Genomic DNA, 22994 nt, shown 5'->3' on the forward strand with positions numbered 1-22994 from the left:
CGGCGTTTTGATCCTTACCTTTGATGGAAGGTACGTAGGCAGCGGGTTCATCCGTTCAAACCCAATAATAAAACTTGTATATTCTTTTCTCATCATCCCAATCATGTTTGCACAATACTTATGTCAAAAACAAATAACAATTTCTATACAACAAGTGTGAAAAGGGCTCCCTAGGAGTACCTAGGACGTGATGGGTGCCTAACACCTTCCCATTGCGTAATTTACCCCTTACCCAGACTCTCTGATCTTTTTATTAGTTTTCTACGTGTAAAACTTCTTAGGCTTTTGTTCGCTTTTTAGCCAGTCCTTTGGATAAATAAAAGTGCGGTGGCGACTCGAAAATTTCATTGTATGCTTTGCTTATGATTTAATCGATAGATCATATAGCGACGAATACACCGCTACACCTTGTGTGAAGAGGATGAACTTCTGATCGTCCAAATGATCGACCGAAAGCTGGAAACCGTCACCGACGCAGTGCTGGCTGCCTTCGTGAGTACCTGACTTCAACGTCGCTTTTGATCGGTGAAACGACGCCGGAATGAAATGAACCTTGGATATTTGTGACTTGGACTCAACGAACTTCAAAGATATGAAATCGGTTTTGTGTTTCGGTGAATAATCGGGACGATTTTGGGTTACCGAAAATGAAGAACAAGTGAAATACGGTAATGCTTTTGGAAAAATATTTCTTTTCAATTCTCTGTTTCTTTCCTTACTGATCCACCTCTCCCTCTTTTTTCTTACTAACCACATCTATATATATATATATATATATATTTAGATTACTTAAACAATAAGAAACCTAAAAAATATCTAACATAAATTAATAATATATATTTAGATTACTTAAACAATAAGAAACCTAAAAAATATCTAACATAAATTAATAATATATTTAGATTACTTAAACAATAAGAAACCTAAAAAATATCTAACATAAATAATAATATATATTAGATTACTTAAACAATAAGAAACCTAAAAAATATCTAACATAAATTAATAATATATTTATATATATATAATAATAAATAATAAACTAATATAATATTAATCCTAATTAAATAAACTAATTAACAACTAAACACAATTAATATTAAGCACAAATAATATTAAACGGCACACGATTAAAATACGATAAAATCGAGCGACACGAACGCGATAAAAATGATGACAATTTGGACAGTAAAACAGACAAATTGATAAAACCAATAAACCAGTAAACCGGTAAACCAGTAAAATCAACAACACGACTCAAACAGACTCGATTAAATCACACGGCACAACACGTAATTAAATAAACAACCCTAGGCAATAATAAAATCAACACGACATCACGAAAACGCTGACAAACACAATCACAAATAATCGAACAATACGAAAACTCTAATATATTCGAAATACATTCAAAATACCGACAAACAAACAATTAAATAGATAAAAATGCACAAAACCTAATCGAAGCGATGCCACGCACAACAGAGATAAGCGAGATAAATACGAGGCAACGATATCGGCCAGGTTTTGCTAAAACAACGAAATACAACACGGTAAGCAATGAAAACCCACAAAACCTAATCAAACCAGTTGTCACGCGAAGTTTAAGAAATTGAGATGAATACGAGACAACGAGATTAATCAAGATGTGGTCAACAAAGCCAAAGTCAAATTTTGGGGTGCGACACCTACATATCATTCTCTTGCTTCATCTTAACGAGCGCGTCTTCCAACTCCTCTACATCTTGGTTAGGGAGAGTTAATGGCTCAACCACAACCATAGACATAGGTCTTTCACAAGGATAAGGCATCTTCAACTCCAAAGCTCTCTTCTTCACCCAAAGAGTGTAAGCTTCCAAAGCTACACAATTGCACGGACCAAGCTCGGATCTTCCTTTCCTATGCACATTATGCCAAGCATGCACAATCTTCTGCTTCAAATGTTGGGGATCTTTATCTTCTTGATAGAAAAGACCTTCTAACAAAGTGTTATTAGGTTTGTCTCTCAAGGGGAACCCAAGTTGACGACGAGCCAAAGCAGGGTTGTAGTTAATTCCTCCTTGTGTACCAATGAGAGGCACATTAGAGAATTCACCACAACTATCAATAATCTCCAAACAGCTTAAAGACGGATCATACCAAACTATATCATCATTAGTGAGAGACATAAGTCTCTGAGACCACCTTAGACATTGTTTGTTCTCCACAAAACCAGGTGTCTGAGGCATGTGCAAAATAAACCACTTGTACAAAAGAGGAATGCAACAGACAATAGTTCCACCACCTTTAGAATTCCTTAGATGCAAAGAGAAATATATATCACCCAACAAAGTAGGCACATGATTCCCAATCTAGAAAAGTGATGGCGTTAACATCAATCAAACCGTCAATGTTAGGGAACAATGCTAATCCATAAATGAGAAACACAAATATAGCTTCAAAAGCATCCACACTACAAGCTTGAGCAAAAGCAGTAGCTTCCTTGATGAGGAAATCAGATGGCAACCCAAATAACCCTCCTTTTTTCACCCAATGAGCCTCTATCTCAGAATTCTTCAAGTGAAGACCTTCAGCAATAAGATTAGATCGGGGAATCTCCTCCAATCCACTAAAAGGAACTCTATAAGAAATAGGTATCCCCAAAAGATGAGAATACTCCTCCAAGGTAGGCACAAGCTGAAAATCTGGGAAAGTGAAACATCGGTAGAGAGGATCATAGAACTGCACCAATACACTCAAAAGTCCTTCAACCACATCAGCAGATAAGATAGGCAAAAGCTTCCCATGACGTTGTTTGAAGTCCAAGGGATATAATACAAAAGATGCTAGCTTCCTTAACTCTTTCAAGTCGGGACATCTGGAACTGTACTTTTTAGTGTTCCTTCGTCCATAATCCATGGTCTGAAAATATTTGCAAATAATACCTCAGTTCCTTGAAATTTTCGTGTGATGAATGTTATGATGCGCATGAATGAATGAATGCAGCAATCACAGATAAGGGATCACACACAAAGCAAACAAAGGTCAAGGGATGAATCAAATCATTGTCAAGATCAATCATCCATTTTGGTGGATTATGGTTTACACCTTATCAACACCCAAGTTCCATTGATATTGACAAGACTTGATTGGATCAACCCAGAATCAAGGGTTTGTTGTAAGTCACGAGCATGGAGTCTGGGTAAGAACCATCCCAAAGGAGTATCGTGTAACAACTATTATCAAGTCTACACTTGAACAGTTTCCGCACTACGTCCTAAATAGGCCAAGAGGGGGTAAATGTTCTACGGTCCTCAGCTTCTCAGACCCAAATTAGAGATAGTGATGCCTAACCACAAATACTTGTGTGACATTTCCAAATCCAAAAGAGTCTCCATTGAGCAGATGGATCTCAAGCCAACTTGTTAAGGACTACTCCACACAAGTCGAACATGAATATACCATCCTCCTATCTTAATTGCACTCAGGTTTGGGTTAGAACTTATCGCACCATTCAGAGATCACCAAGCACAACAAGCAGATTATATCACACATACATATATACAAACATCACACATATACAAATATATACACATAAAAAGTAGGCTAAACCCATTGGAGACTACTCCCCAACAGAGTCTCCACTTAATTTCTGTAGCGGTAAATTCATGATCATCAAGCTATGGATAAGCTAGAGATCAAATAACAAGAGTCGCCACCACGCTTTTATTGTTTTCAAGGGAAAAGGGGAAAAAGTACGAACAAAACCCAAAAGTAAGAAGTTTTCAAATCAAAACTAATAAAATGTCAGAGATTACAGGTAAGGGGGTTAGTTACACAGAGGGAAGGTGTTAGCACCCAAAGTGTCCTAGGTACTCATAGGGAGCCCTTTTTGTGTGCATATGTACTTGGTATAAAGTGATGTTTACAAACAAATAGAATGGGGGGGGGGGGGGTGGTGAGAAAAGAATTCATTAATAATATTTTTGTGTTTGACAAGACCTTCGATCTTATGCCTACGTACCAACATAAAAATGAGGGATCAAAACCTCGTAGTTCGTGATACAAATTTCAAAGTGGATGCATTGCTTTTAATCAAATATTAAGTTTGGAAGGCACAAAGGCCTAAAAATGGTTTGAATGAGTTAGTTATTTTTTACTTTTTGAAAGTTTAAGTCTAGTATAGTTAAGTTTATTTACAAGTTTGATTTAAGAAAAGAAGTTTGAAAATGAAATGGCATAAGGCCAAAGCTTCTATCTTTTTTTGCAAAAGTGGCCAAAGTTTAGAACAAAATAAGTTCAATCAAAGAAGGTTTTGAAAAAGGAAGGAGAGATTTTGAAATTAAAGAAATGGGGAGAAGATGGAGAGATTATCCTATGTACAAAAATTAAAAGTTTAGAGTTGAAAAGATCTGACCAAATAAGTAGCAATCCAATAGACAAGAATGTCAATAGAAACCCAGAATTCCCTTGGACTTTTAGAATCAAGCAATACACAAATGCACAATTATATTATCTTGAAGAGCAAAGGCATCAAATAAAGATATCCACATCCAAGCTTATCCATTCCATGATCTTCTTCAAGGTAGGCCATGTAACAAGTGAATTCCACAAGTCATAGGTTCAAAATAACAGCTTCACAATGATCATGTTGCAGATGAACTTAGAGAGATCTTGAATGATGTATCAGATGAAGTTTCAAATTGCAAGCACTTGGTTTCTTAATAAGTTGGCATTGGTGTTGAAATGTATATTTCGTGTCGGGTTTTTGTTATCGTATCCACAGGGATTGTAAGATATCACCGCCGTTCGATGGTTGTATTAATCTTAGCTCAATGTAACACTAGGGTTTTGGTTTCAATCAAGTTATCTTGCATAAAAAGTAATAAATTGCGGTAAAAGTTATGGTTTGATTAAATGAGAAGTATTGTCAAAGTTAGGTTTCAATGATCACTTTGCATGTATTTGCTCGGTCAACAATCTTATAAACTCCTTTAGATGATAAATCATTTCACAAAGTCCTCTCAATATGTTTCTCTCGAACACATATTGTGAGTTTTGCCATTTTGATCCATTGTTTCTCTCGAACACAATCTATCAAAATGACAACTTTTTGGTTCAACCTTATGGTGAACAAAATCATTTGTTACTATCTCTAGCTAACAAACAAGTTTGGATGAAAACCTAGGTCAAGAGTCGGTAAACATCTCTCGATCATAAACCAACACAAAGAGTTTTAAATAGAAACAAAGTTTTCACCATATATTTACCGTTAAAGAGTTTACATATGAGGATCCTTACATTTACACACAAAGCTAGTAATCACCTACATCTAACCTTGACAAATGGATGACTTAGCTACTCATTTTCATGGTAGCTTGGTCGGCAAGTAAGGAAAGAAGGTTGATCAACATCCAAGTCGGATAATCGAAGTTGGATGGGAATCCACCTTCTTTTTGTGGAAGATGGTTGCTAGATGAAGAGAAATGAAAAACTAGGGCATAAAAGATCCCAAAACAATGCTGTAGAAATATCTCTAAAAAGTACAGAAGTGGAAAAGTTGGTAAAAAATGAGGTCTGGTGCCCAAAAGTGGCACCTGCTACTTATAGGCCACTGCTGGGCTGTCAAGTTCGCTAGGCGAGCAGAATGGCTCGCCTAGCGAGGGTCAAAAATAGGCACAAAAGGCCCCTGCGCCCAGAGAAAACAGGGCCTGCTGAACTGTCATGTTCGCCTAGCGAACATACCTTCGCCTAGCGAAGGACACGCTTCAACCTTCGCCCCAGCGAGGTTGAGAGGTTTAGCTACTGTAATGCTCGCTGGGGACTCGCTAGAGCTTCGCCTAGCGAGTGAGTGCTGGCTGCGTTTTTCACCAAAACAGACTGAACTCGCTACCACCTTCGCCTTCAGCTCGCCTAGCGAATTAATTTGCCAATTTACTGGAGCTGTTCGCCTGGAACTCGCCTAGCGAACCAATGCTTCGCCACAGCCTCGCCTAGCGAGCAGGCAGATGAAATGCTTGTATGCTTTGGTTCCTTTGCCAATTTTCTTGTGTCTTCATTTTCAATTAGTTCATGTCTTTCCTGCACAATAACACACAAATCAAAGGCACCAAGCTTGTTTATCAATGTAATGCATTCCATGTAAAACAAATGTGGTTTTGACAGTTTTAGCATGGAAAAAGAGTGAAAGATGCCCACATATGATAGCTCAAATAAGCACTTTTGGGCATCTAACAACTCTCCCCAACTAGATTCTTGCTTGTCCTCAAGCAAAGTATGCCTCTTGAAGCACAAAAGGATTTGCTTAAAGAAAATGGTTTCTCCGAAGTTGGATAAACGGCTCAAACACAAGCGAAATCAGCAAATACAAGTTCCCAACGGTTCGAATAAAATAATACATAAGAACTAAAACTTAAATAGCAATGCAAAATATTTATCTATCTACAACAATACTATTCTGAATGAATCATCCTATCTCTCCTCTTCGAATAAGGAATGAAGATTTTGCGCGTTTGCAACCGCGGGACTAATCTCACTCTCTAACAAATAATGAAGATATCAAATAGATTCATACAATGTCTTAACAATTAAAAATGGTACTGTGGAAGCATAAAGATCGCTAAGGGCTTTTCGGTTGAAGCTTGGTTAGGTTAACAAACAAGGGTCATTTCTAAGGCCATTGAAACGAAAGTGCCGATGCAAAAGAGACATTCACAGTATTATTCACACTACTCGACTTTGTTTCATTTGTTTCTTATTTGAAACCTTCACAACACATATTCCACAACTCAATTTTTATTTTTCACTATTTTTCTTCCAAGCAAGCATTCATTTTCATTTTTTTTTCTATTTTTGTTCTTTTCTTTCACATCAAATATACAAAACAGATGTTTCTTTTCTATATTTTCTACATATATTTTTCTATGCTTGCTCGGTTTTTCTTTTCTTTTTCAAGAGTTGTGGTACTTACCAATTCTTTTTCGTTCTCCCCAACTTATTTCTTCCACACCCTAAGTGAATGCTCTTAACTTTTTACGGCAAAAGAACAATAATCAAAATTTTCCGGGTTGTAAAAAAAAAGATTTTTGAGATCTCGCTTTATTTCAAGCCGAGATTCAACTGTTTAGGCTCAAAGGGGTTAACAAATACTCTCTCTGCTCACAGGTAAGTTGTTTTTGGATGTAGTTGTGCTCGAAAGAAAACAAGTGCCTTGATCATTTCTAATTGCTTCCACAATTTCACAATAATAAAAGACAAATAATGAATCACATGAATCAACAAAACTTATTAGAATCCAGCATTTAAGTGAACAATGGAGGTTTCCTCACAATTTGTGGTTTTAAGTTCTAGATGAAGCATTCATGCAATTATGTTGCAAAAAGACAATATTCAATTTACCAAAAAGAGTAAAGTTCCTAATGCATTCTAAAATTCTAGCCGACGGTAACCATGTACCTTAGCCTTATTCACTTGTTTATTCTTATCATTGCCATCCAAGCTCGGATGCACCTTCATTGGGTACTTCTTGAGGAGCAACCAATCTTAGAAGGGTTTACCACTCAATCAACCAAAAATTTATTAAACACACAAAATTAAAAACATAATCAAATAACATTAACATAAAATATAAATTTGTTCATGGGGGACAAAACACCCCAATAGTACAACACCAAAATTAAAATACAAAATCCGAACATACAAATAGAAATAACATAAAAACTGAAAACACACAAAGACTTAACCCACTAAGGGCTCAGGACTCCTCCTCGCTACCGGCCTCAGAACCGGTAGCCTCATCATCAACATCATCATCATCAGCATCAGCGCCCACCCCCTCACCATAGACTGGCCTGTCCACAGGCCAATTAGCGTTGAGCATAAACTGCTCACGCGCCAACAATGCAGCGCTCGCTGCTGCCTCGCCTAGCGAGCAGCTAGCGAGCGTGCTCGCTACTGCCTCGCCTAGCGAGCTGCAAGCGAGCATGACAGCAAGTGCATTGGCAACTGCAGCACTTGCAAGTCATCCAGCATGGGTTTAGCACAATATACTCAATACAACATAAAACATAAAGCAGTAAATACTTACAATGTTGGGGTGCCTCCCAACTAGCGCTTGTTTAACGTCGGCTAAGCTCGACGGTGCGATGCTCACAGAGGAGCATCGAGCGGCTGAGCACAACTCTCGCGATCCACATGACCGCCGAGATACACTTTCAATCGTTGGCCATTCACGGTCCAACTATCTTTCTCGTCCATGTCTTCAATGACAATGGCCCCGTACTCTTTTACTTCTGTCACCCGAAATGGCCCGGACCATTTTGATTTCAACTTCCCGGGAAACAACTTCAACCGGGAGTTGAACAATAGGACCAATTGTCCGGGCACAAATTCTTTGTTACGGATCTTCTTGTCATGATACTTTTTTGCTTTTTCCTTGTACAACCAACTTGAGTGGTATGCGGCATTGCGCATCTCCTCCAACTCAAGTAGTTGTACTTTCCTTTTGTTACCGGCCAACTCATGTTCAAAATTTAAAAACTTTAGGGCCCACAAGGCCTTGTGCTCCAATTCAACCGGCAAATGGCAAGTTTTACCAAATACCAATTGAAAGGGAGTTAGGCCAATTGGAGCTTTAAAGGCCGTACGGTAGGTCCATAATGCTTCGTCCAATTTTTGGGACCACTCTTTTTTGGAATTAGACACGGTTTTTTCTAGGATTCTCTTAATCTCTCGATTAGAGACCTCCGCTTGCCCGTTAGCCTGAGGGTGGTACGGAGTTGTCACCCTATGCGATACACCATAATGTTTTAGAATTGTTTCCAAAGGTGCATTGCAAAAGTGTGACCCTCCGTCACTTATCAACACTCGGGGGGTTCCAAAACGGGAAAAGATGTTTTTCTTTAAAAAATTTATCACCGTTTTGGCATCCGCCCGAGGTGAGGTAATCGCCTCAACCCACTTAGAGACATAATCAACAGCAACAAGCATGTACTCATTCCCATAAGATGGTGGGAAAGGTCCTACGAAATCTATGCCCCAACAATCGAACACTTCCACTTCTTGGATATTTTGGAGAGGCATCTCATCTCTCTTACCTATCCCACCGCTTCTTTGGCAGCTGTCACAACTTTGCGCATGGATATGTGCGTCTTTGAAAATAGTTGGCCAATAAAATCCCGATTGAAGAATTTTAGTGGCCGTTCTAACCCCATTATAATGTCCGCCATAAGGCGAGTTGTGACAATGCCAAAGGATGCTCTGGGCTTCATCACCAGTTACGCATCTCCTTAACAGGTTATCGCTACCCAACTTAAACAAGTATGGGTCATCCCAAACATAATACTTCGCATCCGAAAGGAACTTCCTTTTTTGGTTCGAAGTTAGGTCGGCCGGCACACAACCACTAGCCTTGTGGTTTGTAAAGTCTGCAAACCACGACCTAACTTGAACTTTAAACAATTTTTCATCAGGAAATTCTTCCCGGATTTCCTTTTCAGATGCGGTAACCTCGACATTCACTAAGCGGGATAAATGATCCGCTACCAAGTTTTCCGACCCCTTCTTGTCTTTGATTTCTACATCGAATTCTTGTAACAAGAGGATCCAACGGATGAGCCTTTCCTTCGAATCCGGCTTGGTAAGCAGATATTTAATCGCCGCGTGGTCGGTGTACACAACGACTTTAGACCCTATAAGATAAGACCTAAACTTTTCTAGCGCATACACTATTGCAAGTAGTTCTTTTTCCGTTGTGGCATAATTTATTTGAGCCTCGTTAAGAACCTTACTCGCATAATGTATCGCATGAAAAGTTTTGTCTTTTCTTTGGCCAAGTACCGCTCCAACAGCATAGTCACTCGCGTCACACATTAGTTCAAAATTTTCATTCCAATCGGGAGCGACTATTATTGGAGCGGTAACCAATTTTTCTTTTAAAACCTCAAAAGCTTTCAAACAATCGTCGGTGAAGAGAAATACCTGGTCCTTGGCGAGCAAATTGCTCAAAGGCTTAGCCACCTTTGAGAAGTCCTTGATGAAGCGCCGGTAGAACCCCGCGTGCCCCAAAAAGCTACGGATGCCCTTCACATTCACCGGAGGGGGTAATTTTTCAATTACTTCAACCTTAGCTCTATCCACTTCAAGCCCCCTTCTAGAGACTTTGTGGCCTAGCACGATCCCCTCGGTCACCATGAAGTGACACTTTTCCCAATTCAGCACCAAATTGGTCTTCACGCATCTTTCCAACACCGTCTTCAAATTTGCCAAGCATAGACTAAACGTCCCACCAAATACCGAGAAGTCATCCATGAAGACTTCCATTGTTTTCTCTATCAGATCGGCAAAAATGGCTTGGACACATCGTTGGAAGGTCGTCGGTGCATTGCACAGCCCAAAGGGCATTTTTCTGTATGCGAACACTCCAAACGGACACGTGAAAGCCGTCTTCTCATGATCAACCGGGTCAACCGCAATTTGGTTGTACCCGGAGTAGCCGTCCAAAAAACAATAGTATTGTTGGCCCGATAGTCTTTCAAGCATTTGATCCATAAATGGGAGTGGAAAATGGTCCTTACGAGTCGCGGTATTCAACCGTCTATAATCTATACACATTCTCCACCCCGTGGCAACTTTAGTCGGGATCAATTCATCTTTGTCATTTCGAATTACGGTCATTCCACCCTTCTTCGGAACCACGTGCACGGGACTAACCCACGGACTATCCGAGATCGGGTAAATCATTCCCGCATCCAATAGCTTCACCACTTCCTTTCTTACAACCTCCTTCATCGTAGGATTTAAGCGGCGTTGTGGTTGAGCTACCGGCTTGAAATCCTCCTCCATCAAAATCTTGTGCATACAATAGGATGGACTAATTCCTTTTAGATCGGAAAGAGTCCAACCCATAGCTTCTTGATTGGTTTTTAGCACAATGATTAGACGGGCTTCTTCTTCTTTTGTCAAGAGGTTGCTTATGATGACCGGCTTTGCCTCGGTCTCATCTAGAAACACATACTTTTAAGTCGAAGGTAACACTTTTAATTCAATTGGCGCTTTTTCGTCAATTACCTCCTTCTTCAAGTTTTCTTCCTCTACTTCCCACGGTTGTAGGTCTTCCAAACTATCAAGTTCCTTTAAGCATTCCTCAAGAGCTAGCTCCTCTTCAACAGTGAAAACCTCCAATGAGTCGTCAAGAGCTAACTCCATAGGAGATATCTCATGAATATGCTTTGAAACCTCTATAATAGCGTCTTCGATCACATCGATGCGAAAGCTATCATTTCTATCCTTGGAATGCTTCATTGCCTCGAATAGATCAAATGTGACTTCCTCATTTTGAACCCGCACCTTCATTAAACCGTCATCAACATCTATCATCATTCTTGCGGTCTTCATGAATGGTCGGCCCAAGATGAGCGGAGCATCATCATCTTCCTCCATATCAATTACAATAAAATCCACCGGGAAAAAGAATTTGTCGACCTTCACCAAAACATCTTGGGCTACGCCATGAGGATGGGTCGTCGACTTATCCGCCAATTGCAACGTCATTCGGATGGATTTAATCTCGATGTTGCCAAGCCTCTTGATAATTGACAAAGGTATAAGATTAATGCTCGACCCCAAGTCAATAAGTCCCTTCCCGACATACACGTCACCAATTTTAACCGGCAATGTAACTCTTCCCGGATCAACCTCTTTCTTAGGAAGTGTCCTTTGAATAATCGCACTACAACTCGCATCAAGGACGATGGTCTCCGGTTCCGTATACCTCCGCTTTTTGGTTAGTATGTCCTTCATGAATTTGGCATACTTAGGCATTTGTTCCAAGGCTTCGGCAAACGGAATGTTGATTTGCAACTGTTTAAAAATATCCATGAACCGGGCGTAATGCCGTTCATTCTCCCTTTTGGAAGGAGCATGAGGATAAGGAAGATTTTGGACCGGAGTAGCGCTCACTACCTCCTTTCCCTTTGCAATTCTAGCACTCTTCCATCTAGGCTTCTTCACTACCTCCCTTATTACCTCATCACTTTTATTTTCCTCAATCTCCACACCTTTTTCTTTTTCAACTTCACCATTATTTTGATTCTTTTCAACTTCTTCACCATCACTCCACACTCCTACTTCACCATCAACATTTTCCTCCACTATTTCCTCCTCAATTTCTTTCTCTTTCTCTCTTTGTTCACTCTCGACTCTTTTTTCGTTCTCACTACCCAACTCCCTCCCACTTCTCGTCATGATCGCCTTACAATGCTCCTTAGGATTTGTTTGCGTATTAGCCGAAAAAGAAGGACTGGTTTGTTGTTCAGCGAGTTGCTTGGCAAGTTGCCCAACCTGAGTCTCGAGATTTTTTATAGCCGCGTCATTACTCTTTTGATTGGCCATTGACATTTGAATGAATTGCGTCAATGTCTCTTCCAATTTAGAATTGACGACCGGCGGTTGTTGAGATTGATACGGATTTTGGGGAGGGTTTTGACGGCTAGAAGAACCACCTCCATAACCTTGGTTATGATAATAGTTGCTTCTAGGTTGGAACCCTTGGTTCCCTTGGAATTGTTGTTGTTGTTGTTGAGGGTGCGGTTGATAAGGTTGTTGTTGTCTCGGTTGATAGTCCCGTTGATTGGCCATGTAGTTTACTTCGTCAAAACCGGGAGGTGGACAAAATCCGGTGTCATGTTCACCTTTACAAAGTTCACAACAAGCTATTTGTTTAGCTTTTGACGGTTCTCTTAACTCTTTGATTTGTTGCGTTAAGAGTTCCACTTGTTGTGAGATGAGCTTGTTTTGGGCAAGGATGGCATCATTCGTCCCTAACTCAAGCACTCCCGCCTTCTTCAAAGAATTTCCACGACTTTGACTCTGAAGATCATTCAAAGCCATTCGATTGATAATGTTGGTGGCTTCTTCGGCACTTTTTGACATCAACGAGCCACCCGAGGTGGCATCCAACAACGTCTTGCAGTTTGGTTGAAGTCCATTTCTGAAGATATGGATTTGAGTCAATTCATCAAATCCATGCCCTTTACATTTCCTAAGCATGGACTTGAATCTCTCCCACGCTTCATTTAAAGATTCACTGGTTCCTTGAGAAAACACCGAGATGGCCGTCTTTGATTCCATGAATCGGTTATGGGAGAAAAATCTTTCAATGAATTTCTCTTCTAACACGTTCCAGTCTGTCATTACGGCAGGTGTTTGATCGAGATACCAATCCTTGGCTTTACCGAGCAAAGCGTGGGGAAATAAACGTCTGAACAACGGAAGCTCCTGAGCCTGATCCACTCCGGCAGCCAATGCTATCTCATAAAATTTTGTGAGAAAAGCAAATGGGTCTTCATGGTCCATTCCGGTGAATGGACTCCCATATAATAAATTCAGAGTTCCCGTCTTCATCTCAGCTTGCCTTCCTGTGTGGTTGGCAAACTGAGCGGTGTTCCTTGGACTATTGATACATGGAGTAGAAATCGGTGGTGGTGGTTGTGGCTCCATGTTTGGTATGAATGGTGGTGGATTTGTGGTTGAAGAACTTTCTCCTTGCTCTTGGCGTTGTCTAGCTTGTTGCCTCCTACGTCTCGTTTTGCTATTGAGCCTCCTTGCGGTTCTCTCGATCTCAGGATCAAAAAGAAGTTCGTCCACAGGGATTTGCCCTCGCATAAAACGTAAGCTGCACACTAAACCAAACAAATTACAAGCACAAGTCAAAAATTCACAAGCTAAAACTTAAACAACCATTGCGATGCTCGCAATATCAATTTACAATCCCCGGCAACGGTGCCATTTTGTTGAAATGTATATTTCGTGTCGGGTTTTTGTTATCGTATCCACAGGGATTGTAAGATATCACCGCCGTTCGATGGTTGTATTAATCTTAGCTCAATGTAACACTAGGGTTTTGGTTTCAATCAAGTTATCTTGCATAAAAAGTAATAAATTGCGGTAAAAGTTATGGTTTGATTAAATGAGAAGTATTGTCAAAGTTAGGTTTCAATGATCACTTTGCATGTATTTGCTCCGTCAACAATCTTATAAACTCCTTTAGATGATAAATCATTTCACAAAGTCCTCTCAATATGTTTCTCTCGAACACATATTGTGAGTTTTGCCATTTTGATCCATTGTTTCTCTCGAACACAATCTATCAAAATGACAACTTTTTGGTTCAACCTTATGGTGAACAAAATCATTCGTTACTATCTCTAGCTAACAAACAAGTTTGGATGAAAACCTAGGTCAAGAGTCGGTAAACATCTCTCGATCATAAACCAACACAAAGAGTTTTAAATAGAAACAAAGTTTTCACCATATATTTACCGTTAAAGAGTTTACATATGAGGATCCTTACATTTACACACAAAGCTAGTAATCACCTACATCTAACCTTGACAAATGGATGACTTAGCTACTCATTTTCATGGTAGCTTGGTCGGCAAGTAAGGAAAGAAGGTTGATCAACATCCAAGTCGGATAATCGAAGTTGGATGGGAATCCACCTTCTTTTTGTGGAAGATGGTTGCTAGATGAAGAGAAATGAAAAACTAGGGCATAAAAGATCCCAAAACAATGCTGTAGAAATATCTCTAAAAAGTACAGAAGTGGAAAAGTTGGTAAAAAATGAGGTCTGGTGCCCAAAAGTGGCACCTGCTACTTATAGGCCACGGCTGGGCTGTCAAGTTCGCTAGGCGAGCAGAATGGCTCGCCTAGCGAGGGTCAAAAATAGGCACAAAAGGCCCCTGCGCCCAGAGAAAACAGGGCCTGCTGAACTGTCATGTTCGCCTAGCGAACATACCTTCGCCTAGCGAAGGACACGCTTCAACCTTCGCCCCAGCGAGGTTGAGAGGTTTAGCTACTGTAATGCTCACTGGGGACTCGCTAGAGCTTCGCCTAGCGAGTAAGTGCTGGCTGCGTTTTTCACCAAAACAGACTGAACTCGCTACCACCTTCGCCTTCAGCTCGCCTAGCGAATTAATTTGCCAATTTACTGGAGTTGTTCGCCTGGAACTCGCCTAGCGAACTAATGCTTCGCCACAGCCTCGCCTAGCGAGCAGGCAGATGAAATGCTTGTATGCTTTGGTTCCTTTGCCAATTTTCTTGTGTCTTCATTTTCAATTAGTTCATGTCTTTCCTGCACAATAACACACAAATCAAAGGCACCAAGCTTGTTTATCAATGTAATGCATTCCATGTAAAACAAATGTGGTTTTGACAGTTTTAGCATGGAAAAAGAGTGAAAGATGCCCACATATGATAGCTCAAATAAGCACTTTTGGGCATCTAACAATTGGCCAAGTCCTTTAGCATAGGAATGTTGCCTAAGTTCTAAGTCCATCTGTCCAAGATCAAGCCAACAGTCCACACAAAAGTGTTTTAGGGTTTTTATTGTTATTATGTACATTAATGGTCAAAGACCACACAAACAAACAAATTATACACAAAACAAAGTATATCACACAATATGGTCCAAATGGACAAAGTGAAAATTGCATTAACATAAACAATTAGAATGATATGAACAATGGCAAATGTATAAAAACTAGAATTAAATGGCATTAAAGTAAATGGCTTGAAATTAAAAGTTAGTAGTAAATAGGTTAGAAGTTAGTATTATTTTGTCACTACGCCAAAAACTGGAATAGACAGCGCACCTTAGAGGGAAAACATCTTCCAAAACATCTTCCACAAGCATGAATCCTTGAGCCAAAACATCTTCCAAAGGAAGGAAAGAAGGCCAAGTTTCCACACAATACCATGAAAGAGAGGAGACTTACAATCTCGCTAACTAGAATGATATGCCTTTTATGTCACAAATTTAGCGCTATGTTAAGCAATCGTAATTGGACTTATGTAGAAGTCACAACTATTTGAGACCAGGCAATAGAATTTTGGTGTTAATGCATGTCAGAGACATAGTATTATGAACTATGCTCATGAAACATACCACACACAAAAAGAATATGCAAAAGGTGTGGCCTAATCTCATCCATACTCATGTTAATTTTTCAATCATCTTGCCTTAGGATCTTGAGACATCATAGGCCAAATGAAATGAATGAATGAAGAAGGGGAATGAGATGAAGTGGGAGGGGAATGGATCAAAAGACAAATTGATCAAAGGAGGACTTTTACCAAATTAATATCATCCATTCATTTTGGGAGATGGAATGTACATTCCATCAATCCCCAAATCCAATTATACTAACTCAACAAAGTCAAATCAACCTTGACCAAGGCCTTACAACAATACTCAAACATAAACAAGTCATCACAATTGGTCAACAAAATTATTTGGCATTTATTCCAATTAAAAATACTAAAATAATGCATTTTAAATTAAATATGGTTTGTCAAATTCCTAAAATCTCATCAAAACACCAAATAAATGGCCATGAGATTTATCATAGGTCAAACAAGGTCAAAGGACCTTGGAGAAAAAATTTCAGAATTTTAAAAGACTTAAAAGTATTTTTAAACAATTAAAAACAAATGAAAAATCAATTAAATCAGGAAAAATATTAATAATGATCCAAAAAATAATATTAATTCAGAATATGAAAGAGAAAAATATTTGAAATTTTTTGGTGAAACTCTCATATTTTTGGGATCAATATTAAAATTAATATGAATTAATGAAAATAAAGCAATTAAAATGAAATTCAAATAATCAGAAAAAACGTGGACCACTTGATCTTGCTCATTAATTGAGGTGGCAGATCAAGTGGCCACCAGCGCGCGTTCCACTGTGGTCTTGAGTCAATGCGCCACAGGAAAGGTAATTGCAATGCACGCTCGTGATTAAAACAATTCAAATGAGATCAATGGCTCAGAACCAAGCCAGCACATCACCGGCGTCCAAAGGTCGATCGTCTTCTCCGGCAACCCTAGCCAGACTGGTTCACTCATCACCATCAAAAAAATGAAAAATGAGGACATGATCTGAAATAAAAAATGGCGTAAAGCACGAATCTGACCTCAATTCATCCTAACTCAAAGTATATTGAGAGATACATGGAGTTGAAATTTGAGGTACATGAATTAGGTTGCTTCCATTTAGCCTCAAAGCAACTCAATCTTCTTGCCTACATTGGTAGGACTTCAGACAACCAAAGAATCAAGAGAATTGAGCATGATTGAGAGAGAATCGAAGAGATGAAAATTTCTGGAAAATACCTTCAATGTAGGTCTGGATTCAACTGTTCTTGCCTTCGCTCATGCTTGATCTCACTCAGAATGCTTGCAGAAATGGAATAGAATGCACAAAAGGTCTTGGATCCCTGGAGTTTTGAATCTCAAAACAGTGAGAATTCAAACTCAATTTCAAGTGAAACTCTCAGGATTATCCTTTGGAATGAGCGGGTTAGAGACTTGGAATCAAAGATGGCGTGAATGTGTGTGAAATTCTAATGCTAGAGGTCTCTATTTATAGCCAATTAAATTGATATTTGCACACTTGAAGTGAACTTCCAAAATTAGCAATGTGTGATGCATGAGTGCATGGGTGTGTATAGGACCATGAAATCACTCCATTTGATCCATAATTAAGTGTAAGCAAGGCTGAAGTCATGTTGGAATGCTAGGCAATTATGCATGGATGTTTGAAGTTCAATCTTGCCAAATGATGGTGCAATGTACAAGTCATGCGCAACCTATTCAATTCTTGTCCAAAATGGATGAATTTGGAAGTTTTAGAAAGGTGAGATCAAGAGGAACAACTTTCATGTTCAACACTTTTTAATTAGGAGCTTGGAACTTGAAGAATTTTGAGGTGGAAGTTTGGAAATTTTAACATATTGAAAAATTTCTAAGTGTCAAGCCATATATCTCAATATTCTACCTTGCTTAACTTTTTATGTGAGCTTCAAATGATTAAAATGTATTCATAAAAGTTGTAGATCTCTCAAAGACCTTCAAAATGGTCACAAATTTCATGTAATTTGGATTTGAAATGATAGAGTTATGCATTTTCGAAGTTTGGAAAAATCACTTGGTCAATGGTATAGGTCAAAAGTGACTTATAATGTAACCTCATATCACATGCTCAAAAAAGTTGAATTAGCTCCCACTCCAAACATCAAAGCTGAATTACACACATTGAATTTGATTGTGAAACCTGTAAATCTTTCATATCATAAAAATTGAGCAAGTTATGGCCTTGGGAAGTTGACTTTCAAATTAGGGTTTAAACAAAATGACCTTTAATGTTTCAACATAGAAAATGATTTTCCAAGCAAAACTAGCTCTAGGTATCAACATGAAAGTTGTTTGGAATGTCATTTAGAGTAAGTTTTCTCTTGTAATCATTTTCATATGGTGAAAATTGTAGGAGATAGGGTCTAGGGAGACCCAGTTTTGATCAGATGAATTCATCTGGCCAACCACCATCAACCAACTTGCTAACCTTCAATTATATTGACTTTATAGGCTCATGGTAGATCATATATGCATCAGATGATGAATTTTGAAGTGTACCTTGAGAAATTTGATCAATTGGTGAGATAGCTTGTTGGAGAAGTTACTCAAGATACCCAGTCAAACTAGGGTTTCCAAGGCAAATCACCCTCAAACTCTTGAAAAAAACTTGATCAATATAACATGTAGAAACCATTGGGACTCATATATGATGCTTGTGACCATTATTGTATCAATTCAATGGTTGTGCTCTTTGTCATGAGGGTCTTAAACCCTAGATGTGAACTTGATAGATCAATGGAGATCATCCCTACCTACAAAAGAGTTAGGCAAATGCAAAGACATATTTTTTGTATTTTGGTTAGTAAAATGATAATATACAAGTATGATTCAATCATAAAGTTCTTGGTGATCTCTCCCCAAACAAACCCAATGAAAGAGGGGTAAGGAGGATGCCAAGGTATGATCCCAATGCTAATGCTTATGACGAAATTGCATGAGGGATCTTAGGGTCAAAATTGGGGTCTTACAGCTACCCCTATTTGAGGACATTCTAACTGAGGAGGCGGAAGTTAAAATCTTCTGGTCAACTCAGTAGAATGGGCTTAAATAACAACATATAGAAACAAATTTTGGTCCCTAAGAGACCTCATGATGCATATGATATGAATGCAAAAGTAAATTCTTTGTGGTGAAATATTGCCACAAAGGAAAAGAAATCAGAGAGACTGAAAGTCCGCAGGAGTATAATACATTCCGTAAGGAAAACTCACTAGGGAGACAGTGACTCTAGGGGATAAAAGGATTTATGCGTAGGCCATGCTACGACTTAAAACTACTGGGGGACTCGAGGGATTCCATACAAACATGGAAAAGACTCAGCCGGGGAACTAACAACATCTACAGGGGATACGAGTAAGTCAGGATAAAACTGAAATACTTGAATCATGCAGGGAAAAGTGATTTCACTAAGGAAATGCACACTCAACTCAATTGGGGAAGAAATAAACTTCAACACAGGAGGAGAAGAAATCTATTATCTATTATCGGTTACTGAGTAAGGAGATAATAAAGATCTGACAGAGAGGACATCTGTCACCGGTTATGATGAACATATCTAGGATGACTCGCTGGGAACCAAATAGAAAGGAGTATTCGTTACCGGTTACTGGGTAAGAATAGCCTTGCTGGGGAGAACTACAGAAAATAGGATTCACAACTACCTGTTACTGGGCAGAAGACCAAGGGTGAGAGTATCCATCATCGATTAAGATGAACATATCAAGGATAAACTCAACAGGGAAGAAAATTCGTCACCGGTTAAGATGAACATATCAAGGATAGACTTGCCTGGGATTGTCAAGAAGGATACCCGTCATCGGTTAAGATGAACATATCAAGGATAAACCAACTGAACAAAAAATAGGAATTACATCTATCGGATGCTAGATAGAATACCATCAAAGAGAAAATCCGTCACTAGTTAGGATGAACATATCAAGGATAGACTCTGTGAGGAGATAAAATAGGAATTACATCTATCAGTTATTGGATAGAATACCAAGAGAGAGAATTTGTCACTAGTTAAAGTGAACATATCAAGGATCAACTCTGCAGGGGAACAAAAGCAGGGTTTACAACTACCAGTTACTGGGTAGAAGACCGCAAAGAGAAGGAAACCCGTCATCGGTTAGGATGAACATATCAAGGATTAACTCTCTAGGAAACAATAATAGGGATTACAACTACCTTTTTACTGGGTAGAATACCAAAAGTAAGAATATCTATCATCGGTTAGGATGAACATATCAAGGATAGACTCAAGCAGGGGAGAGAAAGATATATGTCACCGGTTAGGGTGAACATATCAAGGATATACTTCCTAGGGAATTAGATCCACTGGGGACTCTACTGCTGGGAAAACTAGGGTACTTTTTTCTGGTATTGGGCAAGAAGTAACAAACTGCAAGCTAAGAAGGATATTACCAATTACTGGGCAATAAACTCTTAGGAGACTCAAAGCATCTATCTAGGTAGGAGCTAGAAAGAAAACTATGAATCAAGACTCAACCCAATGAGGACATAACTCAAGGGGAGTGGTTCCATCCAGATGAACAACTGGGGAGGAAACTGAAGTAATAATCATCGACGAGGAAACAACTCAGTGGGGAAAAGGAGAAAGGTTAAAGTTTTTCTACCTAAGGGCCTGACACTCTACAATTGAGGGAGGACAAACACCGAAGTTTGTATGGAGATAAAGTACCGTCATACAGGGAATGAGAATCTCAAACCAACAATTTAATCAGATATGCGAAAAATGAAAATATGAAATTATATGAATGTATATGTATATGATGATTATGCTGACAAAATGATCACAAAGGATACAAAGGTGTCGCAAAGAAATTGAATCATCAGTACAATCCTCGGTCAATCCATAAAATATGGGGACAACTGCTGGAGAACAGAGAGATCAACAATCCAAAAAGGCTCAACCCTAACTGGGGAAGTAGGAGATCTGCTGAGGAAAGAGAAAATATCACCGAGCCTGTGGGGAATTTTAGGTCAACCCCATAAAAATGGGAGACAACCCTACCGGGAAGACAAACTGCTCAGGAACCAGGAGGAAACTCTGACTGGGGAGTAAGTCGAATGGCGGCTAAGGCAAAAATGAGCGTCTCGGTGGATTGAAACCCGAAAGGGCGATCTAGGAAACAATTAGAGACATAAAACAAAAAATTTATCCCGATAGATTGAGTACCCCACCTTGGGGAAATCTATGCAAAAAAAGGGATTATGGCAAGTAACTGCTTTCGGTTGGTCTCCGATCTTGAGAACAGTTTTGAGCAAGTCAGTCAACTCCGATTCGTCATCCTCAACTGAAGCCAAGAGCACAGTGGATATTGAAGTTGGTAGAAGGATTAGTGATCATTGTATTCAATGTAGCCCTTTCCATGCAAATTACCATTTTTCAACTTTTGTAAAGATCTATGGAGTCTTGTCATTTACAGACTACCATTCTATTAAATAAAGTTGAGCTTTTATCCAATTTGTTTCTACTCTTATTTATTGTTCAACTAAATAGAATTGAATTTTTATGATGATAATTTTGAAATTTTGAAATAATAAAAATCATTTTTCTTAAAATAATAAAAGCAATTACTTTTAAAAGCAATCGATGTCAGTAAGGAATATCAATGGCAGCCTGAGAACAAGTGAGTCCCAATGGCGGAGCATTGTTGGTCTTCCCTGAGCAGTTGGTTTGGTTACTTTTTTGTCCCCAATGGAAAATTTGTTGGTACCTTAAGATTGACATTAATTTTGTAAAACAAATAATGTAATCACCTCTGTTGTTTTAATATGTTGGGTTGAAGAAATTCAACATCTGGACCAACATGTCATGTAAGATGTCACGACATCGGGACTGTGACATCTCACATGTGTATCAAACTGAATCAGTTAATTCTGGTATGGTTTGTGATTAATTAGGAGATCTGGTGAATATCCTATCTCCTATGTGAAGATCTTAAAGATTCAATCAGAAGATTTGGTAAATATATTTGGTGAATATACAGTCTCTAAATATAAAGATATGGTAAGATCTTTTAGGAAAATAAAAGATTGAAGACCTTGATTGAAGCAGAAGAAATCTGCCAGCTCTGTAACAGCAAAGAAGAAGATTTGCTGCGATTTATGAAGGCCCAAATCCAGTTGGGTTATTAGGTTATAAATAGGAGATTGTAACCTAGGTTTTGTAAGCCTCAAACAATGTAAAAATTAGAGGTGTGTGTGTGAGGTAAACCTCCCAACCTGTGGGAAGGTTACCAGGTGTTTCTCAGTGCTTGAAAGCATGAGATTATTTGTAACTCAAAGCCCGTAGGCAAGAGAGATTATGTTCTTGAACGAAGCTGTGAAGCAAGTTCAAGTTGTTTAAACATTACATGGTACTTGTAATGATAGGAATGGAAACTGGAGGTTTCTACCTAGGAGTGCCTAGGTATAGATTGCACTGGGTAGGGATTAAGTGAGGAGTTGTAAACGGGGGAGTTTAACTCTGAATTAATACTGCTAATAGTGGATCTTCTTCCTGGCTTGGTATGCCCCCAGAGTAGGTAATGTTGTACTGAACTGGGTTAACAATTACTAGTGTTTTTACCTTCTGCACACTATATTTTGTTTGTTATAATTCAGTCTGTTTCTAGTCTATTTATGAAGGGGATAACAGACTTGACACATAACCTGCAGTCGGATTACAAAACAGAATGTTATGACATTCATTATTGACTGTTGTTACTGATAGACTGATTGGTCTGTTACAGTTCACCCATCTGTAATGTTGAGACAGGTGATGTTCAAAACAATGTTGAGACATCATGCTGATTACTGGGCAGGATCAATAAACATAAGGGCTATGGTTGATCTCTAATGTGTCTTTATACCAGATGGACAAAACTGGATGTACTTCTGTCCATGCTGGTAGATTAGCAGATGTCGTAACATCTGGGACTGTGTGCATATGAGTACTGAGTTTTAATTTGCATAATTGTCTTGCTGTTTTTAGCAACATTGTTGGATCAGATGTCATGACTTCGTGTAGAACATCT

Source organism: Lathyrus oleraceus, chromosome 1, assembly GCF_024323335.1.
Source record: "Lathyrus oleraceus cultivar Zhongwan6 chromosome 1, CAAS_Psat_ZW6_1.0, whole genome shotgun sequence".
Lineage (NCBI taxonomy): Eukaryota > Viridiplantae > Streptophyta > Magnoliopsida > Fabales > Fabaceae > Lathyrus > Lathyrus oleraceus.